Below are 15,219 nucleotides of genomic sequence, written 5' to 3'. Positions count from 1 at the left end.
CCAAGATTGCCTTCTCTGACAGCGCTGGGACATGACTGATGTTCTCAATGATATGGAAGTGCCAATGTTTGAGTTGGGTAGACAAAGTTAAAAATTACACAACGTCAGGGCATAGTCCAGCAGGTTTATTTGGAAACACTAGCTTTCAGACAGCCGCTCCTTCATCAGGTGTGTGTCTTTCTGCAGAAACTTGATGTGTGTGTCAATATGCGCGATCGTTTGGAAGATCATCTGGATTTTAATTGATCGTTCGTGGTGTCGATTGTACCCATGACATAGATGTGTTGGTGTTGGACTGGGGTGGACAAATTTAAAAATCATACAAAGCCAGATTAGAGTCCAACAGTTCACAACCACCTGATGAAGAAACAGTGCACGGAACACTGGTGCTTCCAAATATGCTTGTTCGATATAATCTGATGCAATGTGATTTTTAACTTTGAGAGCTCTTGGTAATGTTTAATTGATCGAAGACAGTAAACGAATTTTCGTTCGTGGAGATGAAAATTTCAAATATTATCCACCTCAGTGTAACAAAAAAAAAAGTTTGGATGTGTGCTGAATCTCCACAATGCGCTTGTGCCAAGCAAAACTTGAACCTGCACCTGCCTGATCCGTAGCCAGCTATACGAATGGCTGCACCACTGGCCAGATGCACAGCTGAAATTTTACACGCTGCAGAGCTGTGGTGCTGACAACGACATGAGCAATAACAGTAACAGTCACAAGGTGAACAAAGAACAAAGATAATCACCATCAATGATCCACTTCAAATTGTCTTAAAAAAAACTACCATTCACAATTCGAGCAGCTAATCAATGAGGTCGCTGCTGATCAAGAAAATTGCAACTTACTTTGCTGCGTTTTCACCCTAATTAGAGGTAAACTCCAGCCTAATCATAACATCACATATTCCCATTAATTTTCGGTTTAGATTGCGTTAATGACCTGTCCGTATTTGCAGGAAACTGAACAATATGAAATGAGGGAAAACGTCCTTCCCGTGATGTAATCCAGTGCAGAGTCGGCCAGAAAAGAAAAGACAAAGACATGAAACATCACCCCCATTTCTCTCTGTACCAATGCATTTTCCTGAGTTGGATATTTGCAGGACTTGTCTTTAGTATCGAAAGTATTAATTATTTTCCTGGGAAAGTTTCTTCATAAATCAATTAACATCTGAGTTTTGGAACCTATTTTACTTCAGATTAAAATAGTTGAATATCCTTTCCCCCAGCCTAATGTCCCAATCCTCCCTTCTCTTCCATGTAAATACCAGCTACTCCAGGTGAGGTTGGAGCTCCCAACCTAACGTTCCAATGCTCCTTGCTGCTCCATGTCAATAGCAGCTTCTTCAATTTAATTTGGGGATCCCAGTCTGATGCCTCAATGCTCCCTGCTCCATGTCAATAGAAGCGGTCCAGTTGAGGTTGGATCTACCACTCTCATGCCCAAATGCTCACAGGTGCTACATGTCATTAAGGGCTGGTCCTTGTGAGGTTGGTCCTCCCAGTCTGATGTCCAAATGCTCCCTCCTCCATGTCAATAGAAGCGGTCCAGTTGAGGCTGGATCTATCACTCTGATGTCCCAATGCTTCCCGCTGCTACTTGACATTAAAAGCTGCTCCAGATGAGAGTGGAGCTCCCAGACGGATCTCACAAAACTCCTTGCTCCATGTCGACTGAAGCTGCTTCAAATTAGGTAAGATCCCGCAGTCTGATGTTCCAATGGTCCCTGCTGCTCCACGTCAATAGAAGCTGCTCCGGGTTAGGTTGGATCTCCCAGCCTGCTTCCCCAATGCTCCCTGCTACTCCAAGTCAATAAAAGCTTCTCCAGGTGTGGTTGGAACTCCCAGCCTGCTGCCCCAATGCTCCCTGGTCCATGTGAGCAGACGCTGCTCCAGATGAGGTGGGATCTCCCAACCCTTGCAACTCACACACCTCTATACCAACTTAGAAATAGTGCCCACTGACCATTTCCACCATTGGAGCCATTGGTGGAATATCCGCATCATGTGAATTTAATATTATTTTTCGTCAGCACCGAATCATTACTTCCAAAAGACATTCTTTCTTAAATATTGTTTATCATGTGCATATTGCAGTCAATCCGAAGTTAGATAATGGTGCTAATTGATGTATGCTCAATAAAAATTACATCATATTTTTCATGTTGAGTAACTGCCACTTAGCAAGGGCAATGTTTGTAATGAAATCACACTTTTATTACAGGTGAGGGAATGTGGTTTGTATTATTTAAAATGAACTTGTCCACTGTGTACAATGATGAAATGGATCTCAATTTCAAAGCAAACTTGGTTACGTTGTCATCCATCTTGACATGTGGTGTCCTTTTCTTTCAATGACACAGGTATTAGAACGAAACGTCTGTTAATGACATGCGTATAAAGACACATTAAATCATTTTTCATGCTAATGCTGCATGAATTTGCGATTATTGCTCCACAGTTTAGGTTCAGTCCCTGCAGTGAGCATGCTACTTCTCCAGTTGTCCATAGTTCAATGTGATGCATCCAGTGTCTGCATAACGTTTTGGAGCTTGATTCTCACATCTTGTGTTTATCTGTGTCTTGTGTCCAGCCTTCATCAATGGCGAGAGCAACGGGCGATAAAGAGACCAATGTGAAAGTCTCTCCGTATCCATGCATGGCACCCATATCTGCAATTCTCTTCTGTGCATTTTCAGCCAGTTCTCGGTGCCCCAACACCCACGCCCTGCCCCTTTTGAAATATTTCCATTATTTTGTTCTGCCTTTCTGTGCTCTTCTCACCAACATGAATCACTTCTACTCAACCTGCTCCAGATTTCATTTGAAAAAACAGTCATTAAGAATCGCATTACATAAACATGCGCTTCGCATCTCTTGTATTTTGGTTTCCTGGATCTCTTTCATATGATAAAAGGTCACAGCAGCTTTGAAAAAGAAAATCGCGTTACTTTTCATTATCCCAATGTGATCTACGTTTCAATGCAGTTTAAGCAACTGACTCAAATTATTCTTTGAGATTTTATAATAGCGTCGATGCATATAAACTGACCATTGGAGTTCCAATTTCAATAAGACAGGAGTGAGCATGCAAAAATAGCAACATTGAAAGCAGCGACGAGAGTGGGACTCGAACCCACGCGTGCAGAGCACAATGGATTAGCAGTCCATCGCCTTAACCTCTCGGCCACCTCGTCACGTATATGAGCTCGTGCATGAATAAGTGAATTGCGTAAATTATGCAGAACAGCAGATATTTCTCCCTGTTCTGGTGAAATGCTAAATAGCACAGTACGGTCCCAAGAGTATGGTCTGACCTCTGGGTTGTGGGGCAATGGCATTCCCACTGTGACACTCTGCTTACAGTGATCTAAGCAAAAATGAAGAAAAGACTATGTTACAAAGTCTGTTGAATTCTGTGAAGATTTGAAGTCAACAGAATGAAGAACCCGAGAAAGCAGGATGTGTTCCTTCAAGAAAGCGTTGGCTAGAGCTCATAAGGATAGTGGACTCAAGGGTTATGGGGATAAGGCAGGAACAGGATACTGATTGAGGATGATCAGCCATGATCGCAATGAATGGTAGTGCCGGCTCGAAGGGCAGAATGGCCTACTCCTGCACCTATTGTCTATTGTCTATTAAATTGCCTGTGAGGAATTGTTTTCGAGACTGGAGGAGAGTGCATAGTGCTCAATGTCATTATTCAGAACACCTTTCTTCTGCTCAGATGTTTTTGACCAGCACTTCTGTATAGAACAGACACTTTCAAAATCCTAAATAAGACTAAACAGACAATTGAATTCAGCAATGCAAAAACCTTGATCTGTATCATTTTCCTGGGCCATGCAACACCAAGTATGATCACAGCAACACAGTGAGCAAGTGTCAGAAGGAAAATTAGTGCAGTGCCAGAGAGAATGCTGGGAGCAGCAGTTGACACACGGGGAAGTGCATTTCCCACAACAGGAACACTACCAAAAAGCGGACTGTGGTGGAAGAATTCAGAGGGGGTTTACACTTTGGAATTTGATACCAGAGACACAATGGAGATCTGTCATTGAGTCTGTTAAAGATGAAGATTTTAAGATTTCTACAGATGAAAAACAAAATAAAATGTTCATTGGTTAGTGAAGGCAAATGTTGCAATTATATATTTCAAAAATCTACCCATCTTTGCAATGAGTAGCTCACCATTTTCCTCACTCGGAGTCAGAACCACTGGTGAAGATGATCGTTAAATCCCCGTTACTAGCCATGGAATCAGAGAACTTCGGTTTCCCAAACGTTAAGGTACAACCAGGAACTTGGAGATAAGCATTAATGTGTTGCTCCTGTGATGCAGGTGACAGTGCATGGTATCTCTGTGCCAGTATAGTGGGCTGTGCTGCGCTGAAGTTTTAAGTTTGAGCCTCACATGGAGCAGCTTCAATTATTCATTTTCTTGAGGGGTACGGATAGAAGGTGATATTGAGCAAAGCCAAGTTTATGGGAAAATACCCGTGTTTGTGGATTGAGAAATGACCTTTATTGGATAATAACTCCTTGATCAACAAACATACTGCAAGTAGTTAAAACGTGAAGAGACATGTGTGGAGAGAGAGCCAAAGGTGATTGTTCAGCAGGTGGATAACGTTTCCCATGTGCATTGCTTTAATTTCGCGAAAATAAACGTTGAACTGGTTTTATGTTATGCATTTTGTTGCAAAGTCGCAAAGGTTATTGCAATAATCAAAAAGGAAAAATCACATAGGACCGTTTGAATATTGTATTGAATTGAATTTTGGCCTGAGCATATTTTATCTTCAATGGCATGCTGCAGAGAAGTACAGAGGGTTAACAATACAAAATAACAGATCTTCTTGGTGCATTTCTTGGGTGGAGTAAAGAATGTACGAAATACACATAACATCATGTGAATGTGGTCGAATCTTTAAAGTAGGTGTTGCGTCTCCAAGTGACGATTCAATTCCGACTGATTAGGATATAACTTCTGTCTGCAGTTATTTTAGGACATCAGCTCCATTTACAGAGTTTCACCATGAATAACACGCCACACCTTACCAATCCATGAACGTTTTTTACTCAATCTTAATCAGTTCTACGTGTTCATGAAATGTCTTTGTGGCTGAAGTCAACCAAATTCGAAATTCTTACGCAACCACACTGACTTCCTCTCAATGGTAAATTCCCTCCTTGTATGTTTGTTCGTGTATCTTTTAAAACACTGTGAAATCAGCTTCTACGTTTTATTTCTGGAAAGTCGTTCACGATTTAACTAACTGTATTGATTGGAAGAAACTCTCATTCAAACTTTTCTTAATCATTCACTAATGGTTTTGAAGCTCTAACTAAAGTTATTGATTCACTCGAAAGAGGGGATTTCCCTGATTTAGTCATTCAAACCTCACGTTATGTGAAAATCTCATTTGTTGACTTCAAACTTGGGTGTTTCTGCTCCAGCATTTCCAGATCTCGTGAATAAACTCCCTCATTCTTTCCATCATCCCGTTTGCATCCTTTCTGATATTTTTATGTCTCAGTAAACAACGTCACTTGGCTTTCTAATATCTTGCTATCCAGGAAACAGCGTCGGTGTCCTTTCTAACCTCTTCACATGTTGTTGGTGGAGCATGAGGACAAGGATTACACACAATGCTCCCACTGAGGGTGACCTGAAGATTTTACAGTCACACTATGAACTCTTTGCTTTTTAAATATGACGTCACTATGTATAAACTCCACTCAGGTAAATTATTATCTATCCAGTTCATGAACATCATCTCCGTAGGATCGAAAATTATCTATCACTCCCTTTATTCTTCCATGAAATGTTTGAAAGTTTTGTAAGGCCAACATCTCTAACTCCCCGTGCCCTGAGTGAGCCTCAGCTATTTCTAAAGGCGACTCAAGTTCAAATACTTCATAGTGTGTCTCCAGTCATTCCAGTGCAGACTGGTTCTGGACAGTAAATGTCATCACCAAAGGCCACCGTGGATCTGAAATCAAAGTTTTTTCACATAGTAATTGTCTTAGCTATTGTGTATCGTACGTCCATGTTCTTTTTCAATGTGTTCATCATTTCATGGGTCCCTGTATTGAATTCTACTGAATGATTAATTTGTGAATGGAGACTTTCCCTTCACCACTCATTCGAAACTCCATGGAACATTGAATGATTTTACTCATATGCTTCCAGAGGACAGTCCTGCCATCACTGGGATGAATCAGTGAACATTCCGGACGTATTCTTGAAGGCAAGGATTTCCTTCTCCAGTTTAGGGGATCATTACTGCACTGAATCCCATGTGTGCCTTCATTAAGATCAGAACAGTTGCAGCAAGATTTTAAAACTAAGATTTAGCAATCTGCTTGCATTGGCAAGAATAACATCGCATCCTTTTGGTTTTCTTTAAATCACTGACGAGAAGGAAAATGTAAACGGGGAGAGCGAGTGGGAAAGTGAGGCAGTTGCAGCTCTGGTGAAATTCTTTCTTTGTGAGTCGCTCAGCAACAAGAGATATGCAGGTAACTCATTCGTGAGAGATCTTCACATCGAGAACAAAAAGCAACAAAGTGCAGTTAGCACCACTTCCGGAGTGGGGGTGGGGTGAGCAGTAACTTCTGTCGCTATGTTCAGAAACTGCCTTTTCGATTTACTTGGACACAAACTGCATTTCTAAAAAGCACCATGGAGTTTAGCAAAATTTATTGAGTCGCTTCTTGTCGATTCCCACACAGGTTTCCAACTCAGTTGATATCCATGTGGCTCAAGTCCAGGTGTGAACATCTCTGCAGTAAATTGCACGGTTAAGGTAAAAGGCAAGGAAAGTGGCTTCTCGAATAGAAACAGTGACTGAAACTATGCTGCACGGTATGATGTGGAACACGGCCTGCTCAGCTTTGTGCATTTTCCCTGTAGTCCGGTGTGTTTCGTGTTCCGTGTAAACGTGAAAGTTGTCCTGTTTCGAGCAATCGGTGAAATCATTCAGCAAAGCAAGAATCGAAATTGAAGTAATGTCAAGCAGCTCATGGTGATTTGACCAAATCATTACCGAACATATATTCTCACGCAGTCAAAGATACATTTCTGGCTGAAAAGAGTCTGAGAAGATAGACACAGCTTACCATTGATTTTTGTCTGGATTGATGGGCTTTCATTATCTGCTGCGAAATAGACATTGTAGCCGGGCACATACCAGCTGCTGTGCGAGTCGGACAGGGACCATGGAACCCTTTTCATGTGACTTTGCATGTGTGGTTATGCAGGAGCACAATTCGAAATGCAAGAAAATGGACGCTCAGGCTGTCTGGTAGTGTGGCCGAGCGGTCTAAGGCGCTGGATCCAGGTTCCTAATCTTGAAAGGGGCGTGGGTTCGAATCCCACCACTGCCATTTCAGCTGATCAACTCGAATGCTGCTTCGATCCCCGCTGCATTGATGTTCTCGGAGAATTAACTGTGGACAGGTGCCGAGTATTGTCAGGTCTCTCAGCTGCCATGATGTTATTCGCCTTCCCCTGCAGAAAATCGCAAGCAGCTCAGCGATTGGTTTATGTTCCAGGCAAGTTGAGGTTTTACTGGAACCGAATGGATACTGTTATTTCATCGCTGTTGTGAAACAAAGTCCGGCGGTGAGTCGATTCATCGTTATTTGGCTTTCTGGCGAATGGGAAAATCTTTCCAATGCATATGTTATTGAATTTCTCCCATTTCCTGCATTTCCGTCCTGGAGACACCGGAAGGGAAAGGTAATCTAATCGAGACTGTGATTGGTGAAATTCACTTTTTTATGGCCCATACTTATTATATTCTTTCTTTCTCTCTTTTCAGCATTGTCTGGGAAGTGGTGGTGCACTAAGGCTGCAGTATGTTTGAAAGAGTAGTTTGGAATTGCCCTGTTGTTAGTTGTGAGATTACTTTATGCCTCATGCCCTCGGACTGTCTCACATTTAGCATTCATGCTTCGCTGTGTCTGAACATGCATTAGGTATGCCCGTTTTGTTTGTGTTCCGTGTTAAATGCTTTCTGTTTGCGATTCGGTCAATACATTACGAGTTAACAGGGGTTCTGAGGTAACTTGCAGCAGCAAAAATCCTCAACTGAGGATCTGGGAAAGTTTCACGAAGCATGGGTCAGTCGGAGCAAAAGTAAGGAAGTCGTTCGTTTCTGCAGTGTTTCACAATACTACCTTTCCCGTGAGCAGTCGAACAGACTAAATGATTGTGCTACAGACTGCGACGACAAGCTCCGCTGAAAAGTAATCCTTTAGAACCGGTGTAAGCAACGCAAGGTTATTGGGGTACACCGCGTGGAAACAGAGACTTCGGTGTATCTCATCCATGCTCACCACATCACCAAAATTAAACAAGTCCCGTTCCACAGCATTTCTCCTCAATCCCTCTAAACCCATCCTATCCAGAAACTCATCCGATTACCATTGCAATTTTCTGAGTGCAATAGCCTCCTCCACTCCCTCTGGTAGCTCATTCCATACACCCACAACCTTGTGAGTGGAAAATGTGCGTCGGGGTCCTTTGTCAATTTCAGACCACTCACCTTAAACCTATGCTCTCGAGTTTCCAACTCACCCTAGCTTGTGTAAAACACGTAAATACTCAGTTTACAACCCTTCCATAAAACCATGTCGCAGCCGTTATGCTGCCGGGAAAGTTGTCCCAGCTTATTCCACTTCACACTCCAGTCCAAACATTGACGACATCCTTGTCTATATTTTGTCACTAATTTCAGTCTATATTTTTTGACTTTTTCAAGATGTCAATTTCCCTGGATAACAACGAGCTATTGGAAAAAGAAAGGTGAAACGTAGAATGGCTTCAACTTTCAGTGCTGGATGCCACAGAGCCGCAACGCGCTCGGCTGAAGCTCGTTTCTGTAGTGTAGTGGTCATTACGTTCGCCTCACACGCGAAAGGTCCCCAGTTCGAAGCTGGGCAGAAACTGCTTTGTTCTTCAATTGCAGCCTTTTACACGGACAAGAACGGAGCTTTCTTGCTTGCTCTCCCATCTGCGAAAATGCTCGAACAAATCTGCTCTCTTTGTGAAATGTGATGCACTTCCATTTAATTAGTGAGCAAAGCATTGTAAAGGCTTGTTCTGATCAGAACCATTGTAAAACCTGGTTCTGATCATAAGTCATTCTGTTTGAGAGTGTAGTTACCGCGTTCTGATCCCTTCCACGAAAAACTGTCCCGCATTTGCATTCCTTGCGCAGGCGGACCGGTTCAAAGACAGGGAAGAAGCTGATGCGCTGGTGCTACTGATCAGCGCACCACTGATTCCTGAACTAGTCTGTCTGTCAAATGTAAACCAAAGTCGTCTCTGCAAGGCCTCATTTGGAAACTCTCTGTCGTTATTCAACGTGCGAGAATTGGCAGCAGAGGTGCTGAATCATGGTTTGGATCAGTTCGCACGTTAGTGACTCATTCAATCAGCAACAGCAATGAAAGAAATTGCACTCCCAGAGGAACCTCTTGGACCTGTGCTTTCATAGCACCGCTGGTATTAAGGTGCGCTCTTAGATCTAAGCCATGTTGGAACTGAAACGGAGGAATTGACAGAGAGGCTGCAGAATGACATCGCATCCTTTTGGTTTTCATGAAATCACTGACGAGCAGGAAACTGTAAACGGGGAGAGCGACTGGGAAAGTGAGGCAGTTGCAGCTCTGGTGAAACTCCTTCTTTGTGAGTCACTCAGCACCAAGAGACGTGAAGGTGACTCAGGCGTGAGAGCTCTTCACATCGAGAACAAAAAGCACTCAAGGGCAGTTAGCACTTCTCCCGGAGTGAGGGTGGGGTGAGATAATTACCTTTTGACTTCAGTTACTATGTTCAGAAACTGCCTTTTAAATTGAGGTGAACAGAAACTGCATTTCTAATAAGCACCATGGAATTTAGCAAGATTTATTGAGTCGCTTCTCGTCGATTCCCACACAGGTTTCCAACTCAGTCGGTATCGATGTGGCTCATGTCCAGGTGTGAACATCCTTGCAGCCAATTGCACGGTTAAGGTAAAAGGCAAGGAAAGTGGCATCTCGAACCAGCCCCGAGGTCATATCATCCTCACAAGGTGATCTGTCGTTCTCGGATTGTAATGCTACCTCCGGTTTTAGGGTGGAGAACATTCTTTGCAAAACAGACACAGTGACTGAAACTATGCTGCACGGTATAATGTGGAACACGGCCTGCTCAGCTTTGTGCATTTTCCCTGTCGTCCGGTGTGTTTCATGTTCCGTGTAAACGTGAAAGTTGTCCTGTTTCGAGCAATCATTGAGCAAAGCAAGAATCGAAATTGAAGTAATGTCAAGCAGCTCATGGTGATTTGACCAAATCGTAAGCGAACGTATACTCTCACGCACTCACAGAAACATTTGTAGCTGAAAAGAGTCTGAGTAGGTAGCCTCAGCTTACCATTGATTTTTGTCTGGATTGAGGGGCTCCTTCTTTGTGTTTCACTCAGCAACCAGAGACATGAAGGTGACTCTGGCAGAGAGCTCTTCACATCGAGAACAAAGAGCACTCAAGGGCAGTTAGCACCTCTTTGACATCTTCTGGGGTGGGGTGGGGCAATCACCTTTTGACTTCTGTTAATATCCTCAAAAACTGAAAGTTGTCCTGTTTCGAGCAGAAGACGAAATCATTTACCAAAGCAACAATCCAAATACCAGCAATATCATGCAGCTCATGGTTACTTTGCCCAATCATATCCGAATATACAGTCTCTCATACAGACATTACATTTGTGGCTTTAGCAAATCTCAGAAGCTTGATTCCAGCTATCAAATGATTTTTGGCTGGATTGAATGTTTGTTGCGAGATTGATATTGTAGTTGGTCATATCCCTGCAGCTGTGCCAGCAGGAGAGGGATCACAGAACTGTTTCCCTGTGACTTTGCTTCTAATGTTTCACAGGAGCACCATGGAAGGTGTAAGACAATACACTGCAGCTGTGGCTGCTTTCGTGGCCAAGTGACCGAAGGAACTGCTTTCTCACTACAAACTCTCAGGTGGCTCGAGTTCAGATCCAACCGCTGCCCTTTGTGGGTGTGCTGTTTGTTTTACTGCAGCCTGTTAAATGCTGCTGTGTTTAAATTCCAACACAACCATGTGGTTTTGCTTTTGGAAATGTACCTCTGATTTGGGAGAGTGCACACTCTCTATCCTGTCAGTGTTTATGCTGTTATGATCACGTTTGCGTCCCACATGAAATGTCCCCGTCCTCAAGCGGTTCTACTGCTGCATCATGTTCCGGCCAAGTTGTGTTATTCACTGTTTTCACTGAAACAGAACGGAGATTGGTATTGCATCGCTGTCGTGAAACAAAATCCTGCAGTGACTTTACTTCCCATTATTTGGTGTTCCGGCGAATGGGAAAATAATTCCACTACATTGTGATGTCATATGGTCTTAAATTTCTTTTATTTCCTTCCCTTCTGCCCTGGAGATGGAGGAAGCAGGCACTGCCGCATTGTTGATCGGATGGGCAAATTAATCTAAACGAGACTGTGTTTGGGAATCTCTTAACTTTTCATTGTCCGTTCATGTTCAGTTCTTTCTTTTCCCTCATTTCGGAGCTTTCCGGGAGGTGGCGGTGCACCAAGTTTCCAATACATTTTGGGAGTGCAGTTTGGAATTCCGCTGAAGGATCTGGGAGCTGTTTATGGCTGATTGCCCTCGGACTGTCCCCAGAACAGCATTCATGCTTCAATGTCTCTTAAAATGCATTTTAAACAAACTCCCATTTCCCAGCATTTGTCCCCTATCCCACTAAACCTTTCCTATCCAGAAGCTCAGCCGGTTGCCTTTGAAATCTTCTGAGTGTACGAGCCTCCTCCACTTCCTCTGGTAGCTGATTCCATACCCGCACAACCTTCTGTGTGGGAAAGGTGCCTCATTCCGTTTTATATTTTACCCGTCTCACCTTAAACCTATGCTCTCCAGTTTTTAACTCGCCCCATATTGCAGAGATCAATAACTCAAATTTTTCTGTTGACAAACCTTCCTTAAGGTCATGCCTGACGATGAAGGGTAAGACGTCCCAGCATGTTCAGGCTCGCCCGACATTCCAAACTGTGCACCCCTGACACTATCTTTGTTTATATTTTGTGAGCAATTTCACGTGATTTTCTTATTTTTTTTAATGATGCCAGTTACGCTGGAGAATAACCAGCTCCTGGAAACAGAAAGATGAAGCGTTGAACGGCTGTAAAGTTTAGTGCTGGCCCACTCTGAACACCAGCTGCTCGCGGGGATATTTCCTGTAGTGTAGTGGCTGTTAGAGTCACCTCATACACGAAAACTCCTAACTTCAAAATCGGGCAAGAATAGCCTTATTCCCGATGGCAGCCTTTCAGACTGACATGAGCAGAGTTTTATAATTTGCTGTTCACGTCAGCAAACCTGGCTTTGAATTTGCTCGCTCATACATGTTTGCGTGATGAAACGGAATACAATCCCATTTCATTTCTGTGCGAAACATTGTCACAGTGGTCGCCAAACTGGTTTTGAATATGGACAGATGTGTACAGCACTGATGGCCATTCTGTGTCACAGTGGAGTTCCTGGACTCTGATCCTTCCACTAAAAACAGAACCACATTTGCTTTCCTTGGGCAGGTGGCCTGGTTCAAAGCCAAGGAGCAAAGGTTCCCAGCAAAATTCCTCAACTGAGAACCTGGGCATGTTTTATGGGGAATGGTCAGTGGGAGTAACATTGTGGAAGGACCCGGTACTGCAGTAAACTTCTAGACACTAAATTCAAGAGCGATTGGATTTTAGTATTCTGAGGCACAATTTAAATTGATTGGTAAAATTGGAATTCTTTCTTAATTAGCAAACAAAACTGACTTGTTTCACAGCCAACCGTTACATCTTTCCAATTTTCTAGTCCACGCTGAGACTGCGAGCTGGTCATCACAGGTATTAGTTAGCGCTCAGTTCCCAACAGCATTCACTCTCATTTAAAGGTGGAGGGCACGTCTTCAACTTCATAACACTGTTCTCATCACAAAATCCTGCAGTTTGTAATCTAGGAGACGGGGTTAGCTTGCAACCGTTACCGTATTAAATGTGAAGATTTTCACACGGGAAGCACCATTCTTGAGGGGGCGGGGTGGGGGGGGGGTTAGTTTCTGTAAGCTGTGTCCCAGGGCTATGCAGGGAGCTGCAGTGGCCACTTTCAGTTGACAGCAGGGGTCTGGAAAGAACAATGTTTGTCCCTATTTTACTCCATGTGGAGCCAGGGAACACAGAATCATCAATGGTTTGGGCTGCAATTCCATCTTGCCATGGATTTTCCGGTTTAAATGGAGCTAGGGTAGTATTCCCATAGTCTGATCTGGAACAACCAAAGCTCCATACCTGGATGTTGTCAAACTTCCAAACTTTATCTTTCAGCCCGCTGCTGACCAATGGAGTCATACAGCCTGTCACCAACCAGGCGTGCCGATTTCCCTAAAGCAGGAAGGTTAGCGGGGATCTGAAGGGCGGTGGAATAACTGGAGCTTTCACTGTTTTCAGAGTCTGTCACCAATTTTCCTGCTTTCATTACCCAAAGTGTCAGAGAGCTTAAGGGGTCTGCAAACACCCAGAGGGAAAGGAACTGGAAGTTAGAAGATACCCAGACCGTTCAAAATGACTGCCTGAGCTACATCACTATGACTCTGGTACTGGGATAATTCAAGCACACGGCTTGACAGAATCTGAAAATTAAATACAGAACTTCAGGCTGTTCAGTCCAAATGCAATCCATTAAGATACAGTGGATATTGAATCCCTTCTATGTAACCGCTTCACCAAATCCTCCCTGTCAATCTATCCACAATCTTAATTTTTGTATCTCGTTGTCCATTTCCCCCAGCTAATGTGAATAACTTGTTTTCATCTTCCTTACCTATAACAATAATAAGCCAATAAGCTTTGTCACATCTTGCTTCAACTCCAGTTGCTCCATTGCATCATAAGTCACTCCTGAAACTTTCTTGTAAATGAATGAGCCTATCTCCTCTCTGGAACCTCCCATCCTTCGCAATGTATGATGATCTCTGTTGTGAGTATACTGATCACCCTCGACTTCGAGGAGCGATAATGTGAGTTTCCGAAATTATAGAGAGGGTGCAGGAGGAACCCAATAGGACTGGCACCTTTTGGGAGAGAGAAATAATGTTCATGTTTAGAGACAATTTCTTACTTTATTTTGATTATTCTTTTCTCTCTGCCCTAATAGTGATGGATCTTGTAAGCTTCTTTCTCTGAGGACTTCAAGGAAGGATATATACACAAAAGTATCAAACTAAGGGAATTATTTGTCTGTCTGATTTCTCACATGGACCAGCATTGCCTTTATTAAACTTCTTTGAATATGTGAAGAAGATTCACAGACAGGAAACGCCAAAGAAACATTTAATCAAAATCTGACAATATCAATTGATTCATCACAAACTGGAAATAATTGACGTTTGAGTGTTGCATCCTCAGTCATTACCAATCACTGCATATAATTTCTCCATCATATCCTCCCTGACGATCTGTACCAAAGTCTGAGGTGATTGTTGGTGTATCCCATACCTGGGGGAGGTGTGTTCCAGGTAGAGGAAGTTGGGAGCTGACAGGATGAACTGGGTTGGGGAGGAGATGGGATTTGGGTGATAGACTTTGGGAGTAATTGAACCTAGCTCAGTCAGCCATTACCCTCACGCCATGCGGGCTGACCGGGGGAGTATTGATCTGTGACTGTCTCTGTCTGTCTGTGACAGAATGTGGGCTGGGGGTCACTTGTTCCCTTGTTGCCTTTTCTCTCTCTCTCTTGCTCTCTCTTTCTCTTCTCTCTCCTCTGTCGTTTTCTCTTTCACACTCTCATTCTTCTGCTCTCTCTTCTCCACCCCTTCTTCACCTCTCCTCTCATCCTCCCCGCTGCTCCCTCTCTTCTCTCTCCCCTCTCTCTTCCCTCACTCTTCTCTCCCCTCTCTCCTCTTTCTCCCTCCACTCTCACTTCATCTCTCTCTCTCCCTCTCTCTCTCTCATTAGGGTCGCATGGTGGCTCAGTAGTTACCATTGCTGCCTCACAGTGCCAGGGACGGTGTTCACATCCTGCCCAAGGCGACTGTCTGTGTGTAGTGTGCACATTTTCCCCAGTGTCTGCGTGGGTTTCCTCACCCGGTCCAATGGTGTGCAGGTCAGGGTGGACTGGTAATGGGAG

At 43.5% G+C, this 15,219-nt stretch overlaps 2 non-coding genes across 2 annotated transcripts; one reads left to right on the top strand and one right to left on the bottom strand.

The window, feature by feature from the left end:
- Positions 1-3,123: 3,123 nt before the first annotated feature.
- On the bottom strand, positions 3,124-3,205 carry trnas-gcu (transfer RNA serine (anticodon GCU)). Its single transcript has one exon. It is a non-coding gene; the product is annotated as a tRNA-Ser (tRNA).
- Positions 3,206-8,893: 5,688 nt separating this feature from the next.
- On the top strand, positions 8,894-8,966 carry trnav-cac (transfer RNA valine (anticodon CAC)). Its single transcript has one exon. It is a non-coding gene; the product is annotated as a tRNA-Val (tRNA).
- Positions 8,967-15,219: the final 6,253 nt, after the last annotated feature.

This window comes from Hemiscyllium ocellatum, unplaced genomic scaffold, assembly GCF_020745735.1.
Source record: "Hemiscyllium ocellatum isolate sHemOce1 unplaced genomic scaffold, sHemOce1.pat.X.cur. scaffold_498_pat_ctg1, whole genome shotgun sequence".
NCBI lineage: Eukaryota > Metazoa > Chordata > Chondrichthyes > Orectolobiformes > Hemiscylliidae > Hemiscyllium > Hemiscyllium ocellatum.
Note: the sequence above shows the minus strand (reverse complement) of the source record. Positions and strands in the feature narration are given on the sequence as shown.